The 7631-nt window shown below is 37.3% G+C and overlaps 1 pseudogene; it reads right to left on the bottom strand.

Annotated features, from left to right (window-relative positions):
- Positions 1-5654, bottom strand: part of LOC107741622 (galactose-3-O-sulfotransferase 2-like) — a 15969-nt pseudogene extending 10315 nt beyond the window's left edge.
- Positions 5655-7631: the final 1977 nt, after the last annotated feature.

Genomic DNA, 7631 nt, shown 5'->3' with positions numbered 1-7631 from the left:
ATTACTGTCTTTACATTTATTTTGAAAGATGAAGCTCGCGATTATGGTAAGGGGCGTTACATTTCCGATGAGTGCGTGCTTCCGATAATGTGTTTTTTGAACATTAAAGCATGTCAACATATTCTGTTACACCAAATACACAAAATAATGATCTTTAAAAAAGCATCATATGACCCCTTTAACTTTTGTTCAATTGTGAATGCTGTGCTAGATACACGCCAACAGCCTCATCCTTGTTGATCCTCTGGAGGGATCTGGAAAGGGGAGCAGGTGTAGTGGAAGACAAGAGAGTGCTTCGTTCTCATAGAGCCTGTGGTGAGACTCCATGAGGGCTGATGCATATGCTGGGAGAAGGAAGCAAAAGTTTAGATCACATTAGACGGTTTTAAAAAATATATTGCTAATGCTTACAAGCTAGCTGCGGTGCTTTACGACAACTTATACACATCACGTTGCTTCTCATTATTGAAATCATTACGTTCACTGATTTGGTAGTTAGCAAATGTTAAAAAAAACAAAAAACAACAAGCCTTACAGTGCACAGTTCACGTTTTCGTCGAGCAGCATCTCTGATGGATCTGTGACCATCATGTTTCCCGCCGACGGCCAAACTACAGGCTGATGGCGGACCCGATGAAGGTGCTGCTGAAGGAACCGCACCAGCTGAGTCTCACTTGGTTCTTGTTTCGGCATCCCATGTTGAACTCCATCATATCACCGGGATGATAATCCTCCGGTCTAAAGTGAACACTACACACCACCGCGTTTTTCGAAGAAGATGCAGAAGTGACGTCCTGTCTCTTCGCCTGCACAAAACGCACCCAGGAGTTTGTGCAACCCCCACAAACACAATCATTTACCATGACGATGATAATTTGAAATACAAAAACTACCGAAAACACACTGACTCACTCACGGCCACTCCTACTGAATACCAACCTAGTACTCTGCACTGAGCCAAAGCAGAGTGCGGCAAATAACGCCCTCTTGTGACGTAAAATGACGCAATGTTAAAAAAAAACAAAAAACGTTTTTTGAGGACTGTCAAAGAAACTGTCACTTTTTCTGCTAAATTTGTTCCCTAATGTCTTGTAAAACATTTTAAATCCTGCATTAACTTTTCATATGGTATTTTCATACAAGGTTATATATTCATTATGTAAAACAAAATAAAAAAAAATAACCTGCAATATGCACTTTAAGAACCATATAACAATTGTGCCTTTGAGTATGGCATTTATCTCGAAGGAGTTTCAAGTTAAGTTGGCAAGTTAATAAAGAGTCTCTGTTGAAAACAGGTACACTAATTTTCTTATGGCACTGCAATATCACAAAAAGGAAAAAAAAAATTATTCTGTAAGGTCAAAGATGCATTAAAACGGATCAAAAGTGAAAGTAAAGGCATTTATAATGTTACAACATTTTAATATTTTAAACAAATTTTGTATTCATCAAAAAATCCTGGGAAAAAAATGTATGGTTTCCACAAAATATTAAGCAGCACATCTGTTTTCAACATTGATAATAAGACATCAAATCAGCATATTAGAATGATTTCTGAAGGATCGTGTGACACTGAAGACTGGAGTAATGATGCTGAAAATTCAGTTTTGTATCATAGGAACAATTTATTTTTTTAAAAATATTATAAAAATAAAAGTCAGCAATTAAATTGCAATATTGTTTCACAATTGTACAGTTTTTTATCAAATAAATGCAGCCTTATTTTGATAGAACAAAGAATATCTAAATGATTGATTAAGATTCAGCTGGCTCTCTTTCTCAATTTTAAATAAATAAATAATAATAAATAAATAAATATTTAGATATACATACATAATATTTTTTTTTAAGTTTATGTCATGCTATATATATACACATGTGAGCAGGTCGTTTTTGATGTTTGTGTCTCACTGGCTTTTCCGCCAGGGTTTCACCTTGTAGGTAAGAGACTTTGTGAGTATTTGATTTCCATTGCAGTTCAGTTGTCTGGTTGCAAAATGAGAAAAGAATGTGTTCCTAGAGGGCATGAGTTTAAGCAGTGTAATTCTCTCCTCCTCTTTTTCTCACGATCTTGTGTTTTTATTTGGCCACGGCATGAATCGCTTGGTTTGAGTCATGTTACAGATCAGCATAAATGAATTACAGACAGTCATCTACCGGGGTAAAATTAGATTGCGGCTGTCATTGACTGCACTTTCATCAAGTCACACACACACATAGAATGTTTTGCTTCAGACCAAGGAAACCACTAGTGCTGAAACAGCAGTCCTTCAGTTCAAAAACTCCAGCAGAACTGTTTAAGATCCAAGTCACTTCACAAAAGACAGCGCAAATCACAGTCAGGGAACAGAACGCTTTAGTGTGTTAACAGACTGACGGCTTCATTTACGTATTCTAATATATGATTTACTTCACATGGCTTGTTGCATGACTACCTCTTTGCCTATAATTTACTTTGTGTCTTCAACGCAAAGCACAAGATATCCAGTGTAAAGTATGTGTGGGTTTAAATTAAATTGTCTAAATGGATTCCTGTTTAAGCATCCACAAGTGCATTTCATGATGAATACAGTCAAGGATACAAAGCTAAACATATTTTCTTGCGAAAATATGGAAACAATACTTTATAAGGACCATACTGACTTTGAGTTTGAAATGAAAGTCTGCATTGAATTCATCAAAAGATGAATAAAGGAGTGAGGTAAACATCTTTAAACAATTTTCCAGCATGCTTGAACTCCTCTAATGAGAACAGCCTGCATTTATCTCTCTAAAAGATTGTATGAACTCATGAACAAGTGCACTGTTAAAATGTTTTATTAGAATTCGAGGGCATAAAGACTTAGTATCGTCACATTTTAAACAATATTCCTACAAGTACTGAACATGTATAGATGTTTATCCTCAACATGTTTTGAACTGTAAAACACCACAATACATAGTAATTATGTGTTTTTCCCTCATTCTGCAAAACAGTGATTTGGTGAAGGCTGTGGTCACAGAGAGAGAAACACATGCAAACATGAGGAAAAAATTCTAACTCTAACAAAACCTCTCAAGTTCCCTCAGGCCACAGAAACATCTGGAATAGGCAGTTCAACCTCTTCTCTCTTGTCACATTTATAACACATATGCACACAAAACACACTTGCATGCCAGTTTTCCATAATAGGATTTAATTCTTTAAGTGAGTTAGAGGGTGAATAAATGAACACATCTTCCCAGTATGTCATTATGCATCCATGGACCACAACCAGATTCAGTATAACACAAACATCTGGCTGAAGCCTGTTGCTTCAACATCCTTTACATGCATATGAAACATTGCTTTAGCTTAAATGCACAATCGAGTATTGGATATCATAAATAAATAAACAGTAAACAATGAAATGTGACACTTTACATTACAGTTTCCATGTTACTTTAAGTAATTAGGCAATTCACTCAAGTAACATGAGATTTCTGGTGAACCTCCAAGCACATTTGGTATCCTATTGTGTATGTTGGGAACTTCAATATCCGTTTCAAGTGCCTCAAAATCTTTCTTTTATGATGATGATATTGGAGCAGTCATTGACAGTCAATAGTTTTCTAACAGGAACTTATGGGTTTTTAAGTTCTTCAGAGAATTACCTTTTTGAAAGGGTTTCTAGAGGTTCTCCAGAGGGTTGGGTGATCTGAGAAACCACAAATGGTGTCTCAAGTATCTTTTGCAATTTTGAAGTGTATAATGTAGGCCTACTTGCTATTGTAAACCAAGGGTAACCTAATCCCTTTAATGTAAAGACTGACCCAATGAAGTTGAACTGTTTTCTTTCAAGCAAATATAAATTAATAGACTGCAACTCTATAGCAGAACTGAAGTCTGGTTTTGATGTGGGAAGGCATCAGGAAACAGGGTAGAGTGGGGTAAAACGCCCCCTACTGTTTTTCCCAAAATGACCACTAGATAAAGTCAAGATAAATGTTTGTTGTAACTATGGACTAGGTTGACAAGAGTGATGTAGAAGTATTCACCATGAAGCTTACACTGGTGATGTACCTGAGAGAAAACGGATTTCACAGTAGTGATCTAATTTTCAGCAGAATGAAAAAAGTGTTTTAAAACTTGTTGTTTTGTAGAACATCACAGTTATGATATGAGAATAGTAAGGTCAATTATATTTTCAGAATGACATTTTTTTTTTCAAACCTAGTCTGTGGGGCAAAACACCACCAGGGTGCTTAATTACTGTAGTTGCTCTGAACATTAAATCCTTTTTTTCATGAAATGTATTCTATTTGGTTGAATAAAAATATTTGGACTTTATATATAAAAATTACCTGAAGTAAGCATCAGGTAGCTAGTTAGCTAGCCAGTTAGCATCAGCTAACAATAGTTTTCAAATAGGCTATTGTAATATTGTAATTCATAATTTTTTATTATATTCTTTTTGATTTTAAGCTAAAACTGCCTGTACTCTGATTTTGCTGTTAATGTATAAAGCAAATTGCTTTGTCAGACTGGGGGCATTTTACCCCACCTGGGGCAAAACGCATCCTTGATACAAATTAAATTTTTGTTATAAATCTAATAACATGACAACTCTGGGCATTTTTCATACATGGTTTATAATTTGTCACTGTCACTAAAACTATGACAACTATTCTGAACATATTTAACTTCAACCTTCAACCTTCTTCAAACTTTAACCTAACCTTCAAACACTTTTTCATGGAAACTGTATTCACAAACACAAATGTCTTGATTAGAGAAAAGTAAACTAGAAAACGTAGGCTATAATATCTATGACATTAAATAACACTTTATTTTGCGACTGTGTGTATATAGGCTATAGTAAGTAGCCTATAGTAAGTGAGAAATAAAACAAGACCGTATTAACTGAATGAGACCGGATAAAACTCGATTCGGTTCTTTGAAACCCAATAAACTAAGCTGTGAAGTTTCAGAAGGAACGCGCGCATGGAGGCGACCGTTATTAATCCGGCACGGCTCGCGCATCCAGCGGGAAAACACACGTTGTCACGCTCTCAGACGACACGGTCCTTTAAAATGTCACTTAAACTCACAATTTTCTACGACGAAGACGGTAAGTGAGAGACTTTCTGAGGGAAATCTAATACTGAAGCATCTATATTGTAAATTCAGAGTTCACTTACGTGGTCCACGGTATGGCGGTCCGCCAGTGAAATGCTCTCCGTTCTCGGCCCGCGATGCTCTGAGGCGGGAGCATGTCGCTCGCTTGTACCGGAGACGACACCCCCGATAAGCACCCCCACCGGACCTCGGTCCTTCGGAGTCGCCAAACGCTCCGCCGAACTCGTGAAACACTGCTATTCGTACCTCAGGTCCACTGGTGGGACTCCTCCCGCTAACAACGGATTGGTTTTGAGGAAAAGAGAGCGAGAGAGAGAGAAAGTGGAGCGAGTGACAGATAAACAAAGCTTCCAGTGGCACAATTTACAGGTATGACAGTAAAGGTAGATTTAATGCAGTCCTACCGGGAACGAATGTTGAAACCACGTCCTGAAGTTTGAGGAACAGTCCTAAAAGCTTGGTGTTTATTTAAGACACAAGCAGTGATGTTAATACTAATGACAACGGACGTAATCCATTCCTGTCTTACTGTGATCCTATAATACCGAGATCATTACAGACTGAGCACACCTGTCTGTCTTCCCTCCCTCCCTCTCTCTTTATGTTTGCACCGATGGCATTGGAGGAGAGCAAGAAGTATAATCTGTTCTACATGAGCTTGTTGTTCTTCCCTGATGAGGGAACTTGATGCTGAAACTCTGAGCACTTTGTGATTGCTTGGAGCACAAAGATATCTTTGTGCCCTAATAAAGATACTGTACTAATAACGGGGGAGCAGCAGGTAAAAAGAGGAGACAAGAATACGAGAAAGAGGAGGACGAAGTAAGCAAAGCATCGAGGATCTCAGTGTATACAGTACTTAAAGGAATAGTTCACCCAAAAATGAAAATTTGATGTTTATCTGCTTACCCCCAGGGCATCCAAGATGTAGGTGACTTTGTTTCTTCAGTAGAACACAAATGAAGATTTTTAACTCAAACCGTTGCAGTCTATCAGTCGTATAATGCATGGCAATGGTAACAAAATCTATGAGAGTAAAAAAAACATGCACAGACAAACCCAAATTAAACCCTGCGGCTCGTGACGACACATTGATGTCCTAAGACACGAAACGATCGGTTTGTGCCAGAAACCGAACAGTATTTATATAATTTTTTACCTCTAATACACCACTATGTCCAACTGTCTTTGGGCGTGCACATGGCATCCGGTGCGTGAGGTGTGTACGCGCTCTGGCGTAGTTACGCAAGCGCCAGAAGTGATCTCTCGGGCGTATACGTCACTCATTGTTTACACAGTGCACAGTTATTGCAGGTACGGCGGCTAATCAAAATGGTACTTACTTGCACTTATCCGGATTGTTCAAACCGACTTAAAACTAAAAGATGACTTTCTCTCGTGCGAACTCATTCGGGAGTGGTGACTTTACACGTATTCCCAACTTCTGAGCCTGCTCACCTGAAGTTATGGTTGATTGCTCTTCAGCTGGATATCAACACACCCATTAACGTAAACTACGCCAGAGTGCGTACACACCTCACGCACCGGATGCCGTGCGCGCGCCCAAAGATAGTTGGACATAGTGGTGTATTAGAGGTAAAAAATGATATAAATACTGTTCGGTTTCTGGCACAAACCGATTGTTTCGTGTCTTAGGACATCAATGTATCGTCACGAGCCGCAGTGTTTAATTTGGATTTGTCTGTGCATGTTTTTTTTTACTCTCATAGATTTTGTTACCATTGCCATGCATTATACGACTGATAGACTGCAACGGCTGGAGTTAAAAATCATCATATGTGTTCTACTGAAGAAACAAAGTCACCTACATCTTGGATGCCCTGGGGGTAAGCAGATAAACATCAAATTTTCATTTTTGGGTGAACTATCCCTTTAAAGTCTTTATAGAGTGACTTGCAAGTTTCTTTTTTTTTCACCCGATGCTTAACAGAAAATTTACAAATAGAAAAAGTATACAAAAATTATATATATATATATATATACTGTATATATAAGAAAATAATGACAATTAAGGAACACAATTGGAATTTTTTATGTTTTTTTTTAACGAACCCTGGAGACAAAACACTTGTAAATAGCAAAATAATAATAAATAATAAGAAAAAAATACTATTGACAAAATATAATCAGTGATGTAGGCCTATCATTCAAGGACTTTCGAGAACATGCTTTTACTGATTTCACCGTAAATTTCAAATAGCCTTATTTTGCCTTTTAAAAACAGTTTAACAAAAGTTAAACAGTTTAACAAAAGTATGTTTTGTTGAGTATAAAATAGGCTAGATTCTCTATATTATAATTTTTTTTTTTTGTATTTTACTGAATATTGTTTACTGTACAAGCACACATTCACACTAAAAGCATCAAAAGCTGAATAAACTACTTCGGTTCATAAGCAACATTGTGCTGCGTCGCTCAGCGCTTCCTGCAGTGATTGCATTCACATGCATAAGAAGAAAGGTAGCGCTTTCTATTTAGTTTCATTTCAGCCCACGGACAGATCAATAAT

The sequence above is a fragment of the Sinocyclocheilus rhinocerous genome, unplaced genomic scaffold, assembly GCF_001515625.1.
Source record: "Sinocyclocheilus rhinocerous isolate Xijiao unplaced genomic scaffold, SAMN03320098_v1.1 scaffold466, whole genome shotgun sequence".
Lineage (NCBI taxonomy): Eukaryota > Metazoa > Chordata > Actinopteri > Cypriniformes > Cyprinidae > Sinocyclocheilus > Sinocyclocheilus rhinocerous.
This window is presented reverse-complemented; position numbering and strand designations above follow the sequence as displayed.